Source organism: Onychomys torridus, chromosome 12 (assembly GCF_903995425.1).
Source record: "Onychomys torridus chromosome 12, mOncTor1.1, whole genome shotgun sequence".
Lineage (NCBI taxonomy): Eukaryota > Metazoa > Chordata > Mammalia > Rodentia > Cricetidae > Onychomys > Onychomys torridus.
The window spans coordinates 53922753-53940417 of NC_050454.1; the positions used below are offsets into that span (position 1 = coordinate 53922753).

The following is a 17665-nucleotide window of genomic DNA, read 5'->3' on the forward strand; positions in this document are numbered from 1 at the left end:
TCTGCCAAGTAATGGAAGTTCCATTGATGAATTCTTTTGGAAAACAAGGAAAATACCTCATAAAACACATCATCCAAGCTGTCTTAGTGGGAACACTTATCAGTGAATGATGTGTTCCTTTTTACATATTGCCTGGGTAAAAGTGCTGACTAGCTGTGAACAGACCATCATTTTCCGGAAACGGTAAACATAAGGTACCATTGCTCTTGCCAATGCTGGCCCAGAACCCAAATATCTTTAGAATGGAAGTTTCAGCAGGCTATGGAATAGATATCACTAGACACAATCTGTGGACAGACAGGCATAGTTAATGAGGACTCGTCTAAAAGGGAGAAGTTATAAACCTGAGCCCAAACATTAACCACAGAACAAGAACACTATAAGCCTAAGGTTCTAGGAGACTAAGCCTTTAAATATTAGCAGGTAACTTTAACTGGTAAGTGGAAGCTACTGGCACACCATTATTAGGCTACTTTAATGACTTCTTATTTATTTAAGAAATTGCCGTGCGTACTTTTCTTGGACCTCTCTCTTGCCTGTCTGTGCATACGACCCAGCGTTTGAAGTGATCTCACCCGTGAACTGCTAATCTGAAAACAGCTTTACTGGTGTTCAGATTTAAGTCTCCACCATAGGGGTGGCTTGGAGATAACCCTCACCATGGCAGCTGCCACTAGGAAGAAGATGCAGATGGGGGTCAGGCTTAGGAAGGGGGATTTAGAAGAGCACTCTGTTGAGCTGGCAGAGAAACAGGAAGAGCAGTCAGTGGTCTAAGTGACATGGGTCAGCCTTTTGTGACTTCACAAACTGGGTCGAGAATATTCCTGAATGACTTTTTATTTAACAATGACGATAATTAAAAACTACTTAACTTTTACTGTTTGTATCATTTAATGAAAGTAACTGTGCCAGAGTTAACAAACTAACTACCTCAGCTTTGTGAAAATCTCTCATCATTCTTCCAGGCTGCTCTGTCTGTTTCCTGCAGGAGGAGGGGTGTGCAGTGGTAAATGGACTATGGTAATCACCCCACTGTTTAGTTTGTTGTCTCTGAAATCGCTTAAATTGCTGCAGCAAGAGTTCTTAATCTTTACATTTTGCTTTGACTTTTTGTCCTCACTGTGCTCTCCACTAGAGCATTTATACAAATGGATAATTTGTTTTATGTACATAAGGACTTAATAAGTGAGCAGGGAGAAGTGCTGTGATATGGGAGACGGAGTCATGTTCAGTGATTTTCTTCCCACGTGTCCATCTAATCCCCATGATCACCCTCATTTCATGCACTGTCTCAGTTAAAAACTAAGAGACTCCTTCCCCAAGTTGCAAACCAGGGGTGGCTTTTTATCTGTGACTCCCCAGCACTCAGAGGAATTTTCAGTGATCTCACTTGCAAAATTAGAGTTTTTGAATGTTTGTGCATACCCAACCCCTGAATAGAGGGTAAGTTCCTTATAGGCAAGAATGAGATGTTTTTCATCCTTGTGTCTCCAGGACTGGGTAGATATAGTCTTACAATGTTCAAAAAGTCAATCTCTGGGAGTCTTAGTTCTGCTAAATATGGAGCAAGCCATCCTAACTGTGAGAGAGCTCAGAATTAAAAATGGTATGGTGTTAGTACTAACATCTGGCTTCAAATTCAAGACTTGCTTCCTCTGAATATGAACTAACAAAAACTACAAAGGTACAAAGTAATAGGTTGGTTAGGAATTTAACTCAGTGGTAGGTTGCCTGTCATCGAACAAATTCCAGGCCTTGGGTTCAGTCCCTAGCAACAGAAATAAACAACAACAACAACCCCCAGAAGTAACGAAAGATGTTTGCTTTAATTTGACACGAGAGGCTACCTTTCTGGTAAAAACCCAGAAGATACACAGATGTTTAAAATGCACATGTATTGCTGCTGTATCTGTTATGTTAGGAAGACTCAGTGTACAAAGATCACGTCAAGAGTAAGCGTATGTTTCAGTATACTGGTACCCTACATTTTCCATCGTTTTCTTCTTTCTAATTGTTGCCCACATAGAAAGAGGAATAACACTCATTTGTAACTGAAATGTTATTTGTGAAATGTCTTTGGATGAAGATATATTAAGAAATGAAGTTTCACACTGAAAGATGTGTTCTCTAAAGCCAAAGAAATCACAAATAATATAAAAATAATGATAATGAGGCAAAATAAGGAAATCCTTCTAAAATAAAGCTTTTTGATTTTACTGTATCAAATATAACCAAGAAAATACTCTTTACGCCCATTTTAACTATTAAACACTGAAGTTAATATTTATTTATTAAAGAACTTAGATTTCATTTGTACCCATATATTTGGAGAGTATCAAATATTAGCTTTCACTTAGTTTGACTAAATAATCGTAGTGTCTTAGCCTAAAGTGATTCCATCAGATTGTGTCAAAGTGGGGCTGGAAGATGGCTTGTGTGCAAGTGTGAGGACCTGAGTTCAAATCCCCAGAACCTACTTAAAAGCTGACAGGCTGCAGAAGTGTCTGTAATCCTATCACTCCTACAGGAGGGACAGTGAGACTATGGCTCCTTAGGAGGTTGTGGGCCCACTAGTGTTGTGGCATTCACAACAGGTAAACAACAGAGACCTTGTCTGCAATAAGATGGAGGTTGAGGATCCACACTGCGATTTTCTTCTCACTTCCACATGCACGTTAGGGCATGTATACGCCAGCATTCACACACATGAACATGGGCACACACGCGCACGCGCACACACACACACACACACACACTCTATACACATGCATAAGTACACCCACATATCACACACATATAAACACACATGCATTCACAAATAGGTACAACAAGTCAAGTCACCCTTTAAAACCTAAATCAGAAAGACTGAAAACCAATTCAACAAGAACAAACATAACCCAAGCTGGGCTTTCTCGAATACTGACCCAGACGGTGAGCAGCACTTCTTTGTTATGTCTTTAAAACACTGGTCTGTGGCCATCAGTAGAAATACAAGGGAAACCGTTCCTGGGAGCTGTATTAAAAACAAAGGGTTCACTCTTGCTGGCAGAGTCTGCAATATTATTAAATGAATTTAATTCTGTGGTTTTTAAAAATCTAGCAAAAGAACTAATTATTCCATGACAAAAGTACAGACTATTTATTAGTAGTATTAGTGTTAAACCTTACTTAAACCAGGAGCTCAAAAGACTGAGAGGTTTGGGTTCAATTTCTGGGTCTTTGATTTATCACCTGTTTAACCTTGGGCAAGTCAGCCATTCTTTAGTGTGCTATTATTTATAAATGCACAAAACCACAGTGGGGAGTAAATGTGGTCCCACACATACAGTCTGGACACTGCACAGGTATGCAGAAGGATCATACACTCAAGAATTGGTTCTATACTGGCACAAATGATACTATAAAATTCCTCCAAGTACTGGATTACAATCTGTAGCATGAATCTTAAAAGGTCTTACTAATAAAAACAAACCCAGGGCCAGGTATTGGAGTGAACACTGGAAGATCAGAGAAACAGAGCAGGCCACAGCTAATCTCACCTTGCCAATGTCTCACCAACTTCTCAGCTGATTCTGTTTCCTCAGACTGGAAGCCTCTGAGTCCTTATCCAAATGAATCTCAGCTGAACTGCTACTAGAAGCCTAAAAGCTTAACCAGCTCTAGTTCCTGGTTCTCATGCCTTATATACGTTTCTGCTTCCTGCCATCACTTCCTGGGATTAAAGGCATGTGTCACCATGCCCGGCGGTTTCTAGTGTGGCTTTGAACTCACAGAGATCCAGACGGATGTGTGCCTCCAGAAAGCTAGGATTAAAGGTGTGTGTGCCACCATTTTTTGGCCTCTATATCTAGTGGCTGTTCTGTTCTCTGACCCCAGATAAGTTTATTAGGGTGCACAATATATTAGGGAATACAATATCACCACAACAATCTGTCTCTCATCTTTCGTATTAATTTATTCTTTCTTCCATTCAATTATTTGTGTGTTGGTGCACACGCATGCATGTGCATGAGGTCAGAGGTCAACCATGGGTGTTTTTTCTAAGGAGTCATCCCCATTTTTCTCTTCTGAGACAGGGTCTTTTACAGGACCTGGAGCTCACAATTAGGCTAGGCTGCTTGGCCAGTGAGTCTCAGAGATGCTCCTGTATCTGCCTCCTCAGTATGCAGCACTGCCTCTGGGTGTTGGGATCCAGCTCGAGGCCTCATGCTGACCATGGCGCACACTTTACGGACTGAGCTACGTCCACAGCTCCTACTCTGTTTGTTTTTTTTTTTCCAGTCTGATCATTAGTCTGTTGGGAGTCCCGGAAAGAAGGCCAATCACTTCAAATAACAGTGTCATGTCACTGGCTAGCTCTCTCAACCGGGAGGTCTAGGTGAGACAGTAAAAATCTGCTGTTGAGAGAAGTCTATGAAAGGGCACTTAAAAGATGACAACACTCCAGGTCTCTGGGTGCCATAAAGTCACAATTTTTTTCATCAACTCTTGACTGGTCAAAATAGCGGCTTCAAAACTCCTGGGACGACTGTGTCACGAACTATTGACTCCTACTAAGAGTGCCAGGCCTTGCAAAGTCCTGCTTTCTCAGGGGTGTGCTGCAGCCATATCCCTTCCTCCAAGGAAATACAGAGGCATAGTTTCTTTGATTTCTTTCAGGAGGTGGTTGGTGTATTATTTACCTTCACTATCATCTTTCCAGGCAAGGGCACGAACGTTGGGAACATTCAAGAGGCTGGTGATGGCTGCAGTCAGCGGCTAAGCCCAAACCAAATGAAGGTCCTAGGAATTCCAGTCTTTCCTGTCATGTGACACCTCTACAGACAAGAAGACGACCATTCGGCCAACCGAAAGCTTTTGAAGCACTTGGGAAATACAAGGTTACTTTTTCTATGCCAGCATCTCTTCTCTGCTATTCTAACATCTTGTTTTCTATTTGAGGAAGGCTACACAGGGCAGAGCTGAAGAGGGCAGTCTCTGCCTCATTTCTTGACTCTGCAGCTCCGTAGGTCGGCAACTCTGGTCAATTTATTGCTCTAGTTTGGGGCTCAGTTTCTTTAAGCTGTGAAAAAGGAATCTAGTATCTACTTCATAATACATACATATGTATACTATTCATATATATTTAATATAAATATTGACTCTATTGGCCTAGCATTTTCGAGATGACTGTCAACAATTTTGTTACTTATAGATGGATGACACAACACAAACTGAGGAACTTACTCTCAGGTGTTTTTTGTTTTTTTGCTTGTTTGTTTGTTTGTTTGTTTTTTGAGGCAGTCTTACTATGTAGCACAGGCTGGCCTTAAAATCACAAACTTGAGCCAGGGGTCGGTGGCACACACCTTTAATCCCAGCACTCGGGAGGCAGAGGCAGGCAGATCTCTGTGAGTTCAAGGCCAGCCTGGTCTACAGAGCGAGATCCAGGAAAGGCACCAAAACCACACAGAGAAACCCTGTCTCGAAAAATTTAAAAAAAAAAAAAAATCGCAAAGCTGCCTTAGCCTTCTGAATGCTGAGATTACAGACAAAAATTACCATGCCTGGCTTTCTTGACTTGTTTTTTGACTTGCTGGACACCCCTATCAAGTTCCTAGATGATGAGTCAACTGTACATGCCTTTGTATTCCCATGCGTGATATTTTACAGGTACTGACAATTATCTGTTGAATCTTTCAGTATATTCAATGTGTATCTGTAGAGGTGGGAGCATTTGGACACACAACACAAGTTAGTTAACCTAGGAAATTCCGTAATTTTATTTTTCACTACAGTTTTAAGTCAAGGAGAAATTGCATGTATGAAAGATTCCTAGTAAGTTTTCTTTCCTTAGACCTTCTTCTTAAACCACCTGTGAACTTAACCAGAATGGACCAATCATTTGCTTCCCTGGGACATATACTGCAGAGAAAGAAAGTGTCATCAGGAGTGGCTTTGATGAAGTCACATTTTACAAGCAGACAGAAGAGTGAGTGAGTGGGCAAAGAGAGAGGAATGGAGGGGTCACACAGTGAGGAGCCGAAGAGAGAGAAGACCAGTCCGGAAACGGAGCCTGGCTTTCCTCTTGCAGGGAGCAGCAGAAACCTCCTGTCAGGTTCCTGAAGAGCTGGTGCGCATCTGTTACAAACTCTCCCGCACTTGAACTTGGGTGCGGGGCTATCTGCCCCATGTGATCACGCCTTGGCTGAGATACTGCATTCAGAACGTGGAAGACAGACCACACATTGAATCTCTGACCCTAAAGATTGACCAATAAGAGTGTTCCTAGCCTCACTTTTCTTTTAGTGACTTCCCCTCACCAATGGTTAAAGAGCAACCCACATCTCCATTTTTCACAGACGGGAAGTTAATGACACGGAGAAGAAAATAAGATGTCCAAGGTCACACTTAAGTTGGTAGGGGCAGAGTTGATGATAACAGCACTTCAGACGTCTCACTCTCAGGGGTCTACACTAACCAAGAATCCAGCTGCTTCCCCTGATGGAATGAAAGGATGCCAATTACTCAAACTGTGTAGGAAACACTGACCAAAACAGGGGTTAATTGGACATTGGTTGTTTTAATTCCATAATCAGCTCTTTGCCTGCGCTACCCTGGGAGGGAATAACATATCTTTTGCAGGAATGGGAAGAGGGCCAGCACAGGCCATCTGGCTGCACATGTCCTTTCCTGAAGTTTTCCCTGCAGCTGTGTGAAACTCAATGATGTTGAAGAACTTCTTACCTTATATCGTTTTACTATTTCCCTTCTGTCCCAGTCAACATATTTCAAAATTTTATATTAACTTTACTATAACACCCCCCAAAAAAAAATCTTCAGAAAAAAAATATCACATTCACAGTGAAATTAACCAGACCCAACATCTCAGTGTACTTCCATACACTGAGAAGAGGTATTCTGAAGCTATGGAGGTGCACAGTGGACTTTTTACTTCCACTAGTGAATATGTTTGTGTGCCCTTATTTACTAGCAAAAAAATACAACAAAAATCCAGGACAGTCAGACTAGAGAGACAATTACCTTTATGTCCACTTTATAAGACATCATTACCTGCCTCTAGTCATTCTCATCTTGTGAAATGTAAAAGTAAATAAATCTTTATTTTCATAGGATCCAGGCAATTTCAGTGACTTCGAAGTTACTGCATACATATGAACAGAAGCACCATATATGTGTGAGCACACGTGCCTGTGTGTGTGTGTGTGTGTGTGTGTGTGTGTGTGTGTCTGTCTGTGCATGTGTGAGTAGGCTAGGCGTGGTATTGAGGCTTGACTTTTTTTTTTTTTTAAGATAAAATTTTCATTCACAGAGAAGATTAGGCCAACAGCCAGTCAATACTCGGACTCGGGCAATTCTTTTCACAAGAAAACTAAACATATGGGTCCTTCCATCAACCCAAGAAAAAGGAGATGTGAGAGAACCCAGGGACCCTACTTCCTTGTCTGTTTCCCGTCTCTCATTTCCTAAGTCTACTAAATGACAAGAATCGGGACAGTTAAGTTCAAGAGAGCTGCCTAGTATCTGAGGCCAGATGGACACCCATCCAGTGAGATTCGGTCATGGTCTTCAGTGCCACTCCAGCATTAGGTACACATACATTCCTCCTCTTTCCTGCCTCCTTCCGCTTCCGCTCTTACATGGTTTGCTCTTTGTAAGTCTCGGTGCTTAAACTCTGGGCACTGGGAACTAGCAAGGCTTCCGACAGGAAGTGAGAAGTAGCTGAAGAACTACAGCATTAGCACCTTCATTCCTGTTTTCTTGACAAAGAGGCACTTACAAAAAATAACATTGGGGAATGCTACACTGGGGTGACTTGCTCTTCTCTTTCTGGTTGTGAGCTTGGCCTTCAACGGCTGAGCCATCTCTCCAGACCATAGGTTACTTGTAAGCAATGCAAGTATTCATGCTTAACTGTGATTGAGAGTAGGATGTTCTAAGTCTTAGTGTTGTGTATATAATAAGTTAAGAGTCCACGCCAGGAAGCATAAGTAAGAACCAAAGAGGAGGTGATGAGGCCCTACAGGAGGCCATGGAATTCAAGCTGTGTGGGTAGGCAGATGTGTAAAATTCCAAGCAGAACTTGAAAAAGATGGTGAATGTTGACACTGGCTAGCAAAGGCCAGATGTTTCTTCCTCAGACGATGAGACTGATCATGATTTAGCCAACTTGTACTCTTGTTAGACAATTATGGCTCCATCTTGAATGGAAAATAGACACAGCTTTAAACAACAAGCAGCCCTCATACTATATCCAAGTTCATCAATGAAGTGGAACAGGAAGAAGGGTTACCCTGGGCCAGGGAAGGCTACCTGTACCTAACTCCTTTCTTTTGCTACTGTAAACTATTGGGCCTTTCCATGTCTCCAACCCTGCCTGAACTTTGGACGTTCCTAGTCTTAGATTACAGCCCTGGTCCAAAATGTTTATAGTTGCTAAACTACAGAGTTAGGTGTGTTAATTATTCCACGAGAGAATAATCTGGAAAAACAGGCAGGAGTTCTATTGCTAGTGCGCTCCAGCCACAGTGCACTAAATCACTTCCGTCAAGCACCTTCTTGCCTTTTGCTAATCGTACTGGGCTAAGGAGTTGAGTCAGAAGCATACATAGGCCACATGGGCCCATTTTCTGAACTCTGGAGCTATAAGAGATACTGAAGAAAAACAGAGCATATTATTTTCTCTGTGTCCTTTGCTTTCCTCACTTAAAAGCAGAAGGCTCCCAAAGATCCTCCTTATGATTCCTCTGCGTGTTCCTGGCACATGGTTATTTTACCTCCTTACTGCAAAGGGCTGGCACAGCTGAATCTGATCCCTCTGCCTTTTGTTGCTCGGCTCTGCCCTTTAGCATAGATGTTCCTTCCAGGCCTAAGCATGCACGTCTGACTCCAGATGGAATAAAACACTGATGTAATCTTCCTCCTTTTTCTACAAAAGAAGCAGTACTTCTTCTGTAACATGGCAGACCTTTTATAGCGAAGCTTTAATGATAATTATGACTGATATTAGAAGAAAAACATTTATGTATGATGCCACATTTGCTTTTAATGAAGAAGCTAACAGAGGGGGACTGGAGAGAAGACGGAGTGGTCAAGAGCATGTACTGCTCTTGCAGAGAGCCGGAATTTGATTCCCAGCATTCATGGTAGGCAGCTCGCAACTGTCCACAACTACTGGGGATGCCTAGCTCTAGGGGATCCCAGACTTGTGGCTTCTGCAGCACTGACACTCATGTGCACACACCTAAATTCAGATACACACATATACAAGTAATTAAGAGTAATAAAAGGAATGTTATGTCTAAAAAAATTAGCCGGGCGGTGGTGGCGCATGCCTTTAATCCCAGCACTCGGGAGGCAGAGCCAGGCAGATGTCTATGAGTTCGAGGCCAGCCTGGTCTTACGGAGCGAGATCCAGGACAAGCACCAAAACTACACAGGGAAACCCTGTCTTGAAAAACTAAAAACAAACAAACAAACAAAAAACAAAACAAAACCAAAAAAAACGAAAAAGCTCATCTGTGGAGGGAGATGACCGTCCACAAAAGTATGTACACAGAAGAAAGCTTGACACAGAGGAAGAAGAGAGAAAACAAAACATTTCATTATGACGAAAATCAAAACCTACGCTGCACGAAAACTCTCCCTATATTTGCTAATTTATTTTTTCTAATGTTATTAGTTGATAGCATGAACTTGACAAAGTAGACCTACCTGGTGTTTATATTCAGAGTAAACGGGTCAAATTGATTTCTGCATCACTGGATCACAGATTGTGAGATTAAAACACAGAAATGCATGATACTGGTAATATCATATATGGTATGGTATGTACATGAAGATTTATGTATTGGTACGAATTCCCTTCGCATTGCCTTTTAACTACACCATTTTAAAAGGGAAGCAGACAGATGGTATTTACAAAAACTGAGCAAAGCTATCCCTGAGAAGCAAAACAACAACAACACTAGTTTAACTTCCTTTAAAAAAATCTGTTTAAGTCAGGGAGAGATGTTCCGTAGTCTTCGCAGTTGGAAAGGTGAGGCAGGAGGACTGCCGTGAGCTCCAGGGCAGCCATGGCCACACGGTGTTCTCCAGCCTAGGTCACAACGGAGACCTTCTTTAAGCCAAACAAAGAAAAAAAAAAAACAAGAACAAACAACCCACCGGTAAAATGAAATAATTGATGTGTAGGCCTTGGAGATCTGAGATGTACACAGCTCCCAACACATCATTGAATAAGTATGCACTTTATGTCATATGTGTGTGTTTCTGTATGATTTTAAAGCAGTAATGTTTATGTGAATGCACAATTGTGGGAGGCTGACACTCACAACTCAACACTCTGCAACTGTTGGGCTGACTGACGACGGTGTCTGCGCATGTGTGTTTTATTGCACTTATTCCTAACTGGACCCTTGTGACACATCCTATGAATTGTAGCCAGTGCTCTTTGTCACACATTCTACCCTGTCCCATGGTTTGCTTCTGACTGCATTTGGGCCAAAGCTGAAATTCCTCTCTAGCCAACTCTTGAGACTCCAAGGCCTGACTGCTACAGTGAATCTGAAGAATGACCTCAAGTCATCCAGTCCCTCTCTCTGTCAATGTTCAGCAAAACTGAAAAGGGGACCACAGACAGAATTTTAATTTTCCTAATAGAAAGTCTTTTAAACGTTAAAAGGTAAAATTAGAGAATGTTGTATTTAATCCAAAATGTTATTTTATCATGCAAAAACCAATAAAAATTCTCCAGCTTTACTTGAATCTTCTTCTCATTGTATGCTGTGTGTCCTTTATCCTCACTGTGTTCTGCATTGGGAAAAGCCACTGATAGCTTTCTGCTGCCACACAGGGCCGGCAGCTCTAGGCAGACAGAATCCCTTGCATCCTTGACCATGGACAGATAGTGTATTCCTACTTCAGGCCGGCATGTTCGCAGTTCCTCTTCCCAGACAGCCCCTCTTGGCTCCTCTCATGATGGGCTCCACAGCCTCCTAAACGTCCCTTCCTGAAACAAGCCTTTCCATAACTAAGTCTCTATGCCCAGTCCCCGAAAAAGTGCTCAGGAGACCTTGTTTCCACAACTAAACAGTGTCTACATCCAGGTCTGGACACAGTGCCCAGGAGACCCTGCTGTGCTGGGACTTCTTCACAGTCCAACTTCTGCTTTCTTTAAAAATAGTTAGCATCGTCTCCCACCACCACCAGACTGCAGTTGTTGGTATAAGGAACAGGCTATTTTTATTCTCTTCTTTATAGGACATCTGAGGCACATTTTATTGAGCAAATGCATGTCTAGTCATAAAGTACACACAAACACACACATACAATTCTGAGAAAACATGGGAACAGCTTCCTTGCAAGGGGATAAAAGGAAAAGATGTGCACAACTATTCAAACTGCCACGTAAACCAAACGAAGGTGCTTTATACTCTGTAAGTGAAATGGTTATTTTTAAGTACCATGGTTTTATGTTCCACAGAATTAATGATTACTTCTTTTACAATCAGAATACTGTATAACAAAAAAGGAAAACATTATTTAAACTCACAGCAAATCACATGGTAGGTCTAACATTCCCATTCTCTTGCCTGTTGGAGGAGACCAACCCAACTGCTATTCCACTGGGCATTTCCTATTTTCTTAAAAAAAATAATAAAGATTACTCAGAATTCCTTAATTTCTCAGAAATTTCCTGCAATTAAAGGGAAAAAAAATAAAGAAAGAATCCTCAAGTCTGTTAATTGAGCAGTACCTAAAGAAAGCAAAATCTATAATTTGAGCTAAACAGTCTTTCTCTATTCTCGCTGTTCATTTTTCCAGAACATTACTGTATTTTTGACTGAAACACATAATTCCCTGACATATGGGGATGTGCTCATTTGAAATTATGTACAGACTTGATAAGTATCTTAATAAAAACAATACAAATAAAAATTACCTAATGGATAGAGACAAAATGTGCCCATTGGAGAGACTCATATTATTAATGAAGCCACAGACTTTATTTTAAGGTTATTTTAAGTATTGAGCAAATATTAATAGGTAGAATCAGTAAAAGCAATGTAGGTAAAAGGGGGAAATTGCGGCAATAACTTTGAAGTTCTAGAACAGCACTTAGATGCATGACAGAATAGTGTGACCTGGCCAAGCCCTCTGCAGTGAGTGCAAAAGAATGAAAAAAGCAAACTCAGTGGAGACACGTCTGTCTTAAATGGGAAATATGCAAAGTCACCATCTCATACGTGATGTTCCATGACTAGTCTATGTCTTTCCAGCTAATCCTCATGGTACCCTGGAGAAAGGCTGAAACAGCCCATTTTGCAGAGTCGGGGGGGGGGGGGGACTGCATTGGAGGTTAATTTGCTTGTACACTTTGCCCAACTGTTGAACTAAAGGACCAGACCTGGAGATTTCTTTTACATAATGGCATGGAGTGGAAAGGGTTAGAAACAGTTAAACTGCCAACCCTAGGAAGCTAATCACGGTATCTACGGTCACGTGACAGCCTACGTTCCCAACCACATGTCTAGTGCACACCGGTTTCCTCTGTGCCTCCATGCTTGGTTGATTGGGCTTTTTACGAGAATCTTGAACTCCTTGTTCATTTCTCCCCTGCAAATAAAACCTAGCCATTGATATCAACCAAGATAGATGAAGGACTAACACACCCACAGCTAAAGCAAGTTTTGTCAACTGCCCAAACTAGGCCTTCATTTGTGGACCTCCTTAGATTCCTCTCTGCAGGGACAGACCTGCAGACACCCACACCACTCTGGCAGTCTAACCTCTCTATGAGATTAGAGAAAGCACACTTTTTGGATTGGACAGCTCAGTATTTCATTGGCCTTGAAAGCATCCATGTCCAGTCAGGGCTTCCCCTCTCAGCTCAGGCATGAGGACACTACTAAGAAAAACACTCCCCTAAGATTGTAGGTATCCAGAGACCACACTGTGGTTATGCATGTACTATTCAGAAATTGATTACAGGTCTCTGTAAAATCTTCTTTTTAAATCTTCTTTAATTTTTCTTGGTGATACACAATTTTTTGTCACCCATCCTTGGCATAAAGTTAATTCTGGTTTTATATCCTTAGTGTAGCACTAATCTTAAAAGGTCTTTTTAAATAAAATCAAACCCGGAGCCAGGTATGGGGCGGGGGGGGGGGGGGGATATGCTGGAAGATCAGAGAAGCAGAACAAGCCACAGCCACCTCACCTCACCAATTCCTCAGCTGATCCTGTTTCCTCCAGACTGGAAGCCTCTGAGTCCTCATCCAAATGGATCGTAGCTAAACTGCTGCTAAAGCCTAAAAGCTTAACAGAATCTAGTTCCTGGTTTTCATGCCTTATATACCTTTCTGCTTCCTGCCATCACTTCCTGGGATTAAAGGCGTGTGTCACCATGCCTGGCTGTTTCCAGTGTGGCTTTGAACTCACAGAATCCTGCCTCCAGAAAGCTAGGATTAAAGGTGTGTGTGCCACCATTTCCTGGCCTCAATATCTAGTGGCTGTTCTGTTCTCTGACCCCAGATAAGTTTATTAGGGTGCACAATATTTTGGGGAACACAGTAGCACCACACTTAGGAAGCTATCCATAATAGCATGCGGTATATATACACAGCACACGCACGCACATGCACATACACACACACACACACACACACACACACACACACACACACACACACGCATATGTGCATGCATACTGTCATTTTTCTTTGATTTATATTGTAGTTATGCATAAACTAATTGTGGACACAGGTATAAAACTTAAATTATACTAATATTTTAGTACAATCAATAAACACAGTTGATACCATAAGATAGAAAAATAGTTTCAAGAAGCTAGGTGATGTATGTCAGGACCACCCTAGGTGCTAAGCTATGTAGCAAGCTATGTGAAGCCTGCTGTTCTGACGCCAGTTTATATGTTCCTACTGTTTATGATAAGAAACAAGAAAATAGGCTGGTCGGTAGTGGTGCACGCCTTTAATTCCAGCACTCAGGAGGCAGAGGCAGGTGGTTCTCTGTGACTTCAAAGCCAGCCAGGTCTATAGAGTGCATTCGGAACAGCCACAGCTGTTACATAGAGAAACCCTGTATAAGAAAAACAAACAAACAAAGAAACAAAAACCCAAGAAAATATAAAAATCAAACTTCTCACTTATCCAGAGGGCCTGATCCACCTGGGGGCTCCACAGCCTTTGGTTCATAATTCATGTGCTTCCATTCGTTTGGCTATTTGTCCCTGTGCTTTTTGCAATCTTAGTCTTAACAATTCACGCTCTTACAGTCCCTCCTCTTTCTCGACAGTTGGACACCTAGAGCTCCACCTGGGTCCTGGCTGAGGATCTCTGCATCCACTTCCATCAGTTATTGGACGAGAGTTCCAAGACGACTGTTAGGGTGTTTAGTCATCCGATCACCTAGTCAGATCAGGCAATTGAATAGCTTGATCTGTTTGGGAGGCACCCAGTCTGTGGGACCTGGACCTGTCCTTAGTGCATGAGCTGGCTGTTTGGAACCTTGGGCTTACACAGGGACACTTTGCTCAGCCTGGAAGGAGGGGACTGGACCTGCTTGTACTGAATCCACCAGGTTTAAATGAATCCCAGGGGTGCCTTGATCTTGGAGGAGATGGGAATGGAGGGGAGGGACTGGAGGGAAGGTGGGGGTGGGAGGGGGGAGGACAGGGGAACCCATGGCTGATGTATAAAATTTAAAACACATAATAAAGAAAAATATTATTAAAAAAAGAAGTAAATAAATAATAATAAAATAAAAAAATCAAACTTCTCTTTGGTATTTGCATTCTTCCATTCTTATTTTCCTTGGTTCTGGGGCTCAAAGAGTACTGGTCCTTGCCCACATAGAGTTAAATGGCAAAAAAAAAAAAAAAAAAAGTTTGCTTTTTAGGTAGGTTTAGGAAGGTGTCATATGCATCATGTGGTCCTCGTGAATAATTTACTTTATGGCTTCAATTAATTGTCATAACTAAATATTGACTTTCTTCCTAATTTAATTACCTAGGCCTCTCTGACTAAAGTAGTGGTATAATTTTCCCGAACTTTTAAAATAACTAGTTGATATTAGTGAACATACACGTAAATTCACACATGAAACTACAAGAAAGTATTATAGCTTTTAAAAATACTCAATATCACACTAGGTCAGCATATGAGGAGAAAAAAAGGCTCCAAGGATGCACTTGAAGAGGGCCAGCGGAGGCTCAGTCAGACAACTGAACTAGGCCAAAGCAGCCAAAGACATGGTATCGTGCCTGGTTCTAAAACAACCGAATTTTCGTTCCTTCAATACCCACAATACGTTCAGAAGCGAACAGACACTAAAAATTCACTTCTCTGGGCACAGTCCAAACTGACGACGGAAAGAGACAAGAGAAAGGAAATGTGTGGCAGGAGGGACTTCACACGCAGGCTATCTTCCATTGTTCAAGAACAATTTACTAAGCAGCTATTATGTGCCAGGCAACATGTAAGCATCCTGTACACACTGAACAACAAAACATAGCCCTTGGTCCTTGATGAGAAACTAGAAAATATAAAAACCAAACCTGCCTTCAGGATTTGTTGTCTTCCATACCTATTTTCCCTGGTTAATTATTATGGTATATATGTCTATATACGCATGATTGTACATGCGTATGTATGTGTGTGTGTGTGTGTGTGTATGCATACATGACTAGTATTTGCTTTTAAAGTCTGAAAAAATCAACAACTCTTTTGTTGTTGTTATTTTGTTTTGTTTTTCGAGACAGGGTTTCTCTGTGTAGCTTTGCACCTTTCCTGGAACTCACTCTGTAGCCCAGGCTGGCCTCGAACTCCGTGATCCTCCTGCCTCTGCCTCCTTCAGCAAATCCTACCAGTGTGTGCCACCACAATCAGCAAAATGAACAACTCTTAAGGGATATTTTGGGAACTCTGTTTAATAACTCTTGGCCTTTAGACAGAGCATCTTCCAGCCATGTATGATACCATCCCTCTATCTTTTCTGAAGTTATATTTTTTAAAATGGCTTGTAACTAATATAGCAGGTTCCCATGAGGTTTCATCCAACCTTTGGGTTAACCTTCCTCCTTGCCTGCCAACTCCACCCTCGGGCAGTCTTTGACTTCAGCTCTGCTCTTACGGGGATCCCACCAGGCTCCAGTGAACAGTTCCCAACCCTTGGGAACAACTTAGGTCACAAAAGAAAACAGAAAGAGATGAAGAGTGGGCAGTGGGAACGGAGATGTGATGGCGAACAAGGGTGGGAGGCAGGCGATGGGAGGCAGGCGATGGGAGGCAGGCGATGGGAGGCAGGCGATGGGAGAGCATGGTGGAGAAAGAGTAACAAGAAATCATTACACACTCCAGGGACTGTCAAACGACACATCGAATACAAAGGAAAAAATGTAAAAAGAGGTAGAATATTCCAAACATTCATCAAAAACTTAAAGTAACTAAAAAATATAGAGCTAAAGCCAGGAAAGACTTTAACAACTTTTTTTTTTAATTCTGGAAAAGAAAACATTGCCTCTTCCTTCTGTACTTCTGTTTTCTCTCTCCTTTCTGACGTAAAACACCCACAGACTAGCTGCACTAAGTTACAGTATAAGACAGTTGATGGCTATATTCAATTCAAAATATACTTAATAATGCTAATTTCTCCATGTAATATAAAGGGACTTTTTAAAATATAACATATCCTCACCAGGCATCATGACCTGAAGTGGCTGATTTTTATCACTGTCTTATGTCAGAGTTGAGCAAATGTGCGAAATGCTTCCTCCCTATTCACCCATTTTCCTTAAAACCACACAGGGCAAATCTAGATCACTGCCTGTCCTAGAAGGTCTTTATGAGGCTTAAAAGTTAGGATGCACAGAACCATCACGCGTTCATTTACTTGAAAGCGAAATCTAATCGACCGCATGCAAAGCGGTAGATTCATTTCAACAACATAGACGTCAACAATGGACCAACTTCCATTCACCACTGTACTAACAGATGCTGTTCTGCTCTGAGATCTAGTGCTCCCGGACTGTATTCAGCTGAGTGACACACGAGCAAAGGAGGCAAAGGACACCCACAGTTCACATGTGGCAAGAGACTTGGACAAGAGGGGGATCACTTCTCCTCCCCTTACAGGACGGACAGACGCACACACAGCCAGAAATGCGGGGACCAGGTTTCATTAGTGCCCCAGAATGGTGAGGGATCCCACTCCAACTGCAGATATCTGAGTCGTATTTAAAAATAGTACAACATCCATTCAGTTCATATAGACAATCCCAAATTGCCCACTATAAGACCCTATCTGAAAAGATTTCAGTTTTTGTATTTGTTTGTTTTTAAAGCTCTCAGAAAGGAGATCATATAATTTCTTTTCCTACCACAGAAATCTAAGAACATAATGTTTATACAGAAGAACCATCGAAAGAAAAACCTAAATAACACATTTCTTAATGTAGTTTAAGAAAACATAGCAGCTGTTTCTCTTCTTTTTAAAATGAAAAATCTCTTACTGATCCTCTGCTCTTCACTGGACCTTTAAGACTAGGATGTACTGAAAATAATTTCCTAAACTAATTATGTGCATAACAATTTCCATGATCCCTCCCACTTCGTAGTTAAAATCTCACAGAGTTAGCGTGAAT

At 41.6% G+C, this 17665-nt stretch overlaps 1 protein-coding gene across 2 annotated transcripts in view; it reads right to left on the reverse strand.

Moving 5' to 3' along the window:
* The window catches only part of Nrip1 (nuclear receptor interacting protein 1), a 44770-nt gene that overhangs the window by 14042 nt on the left and 13063 nt on the right, over positions 1-17665 (reverse strand). The window lies entirely within an intron of this gene.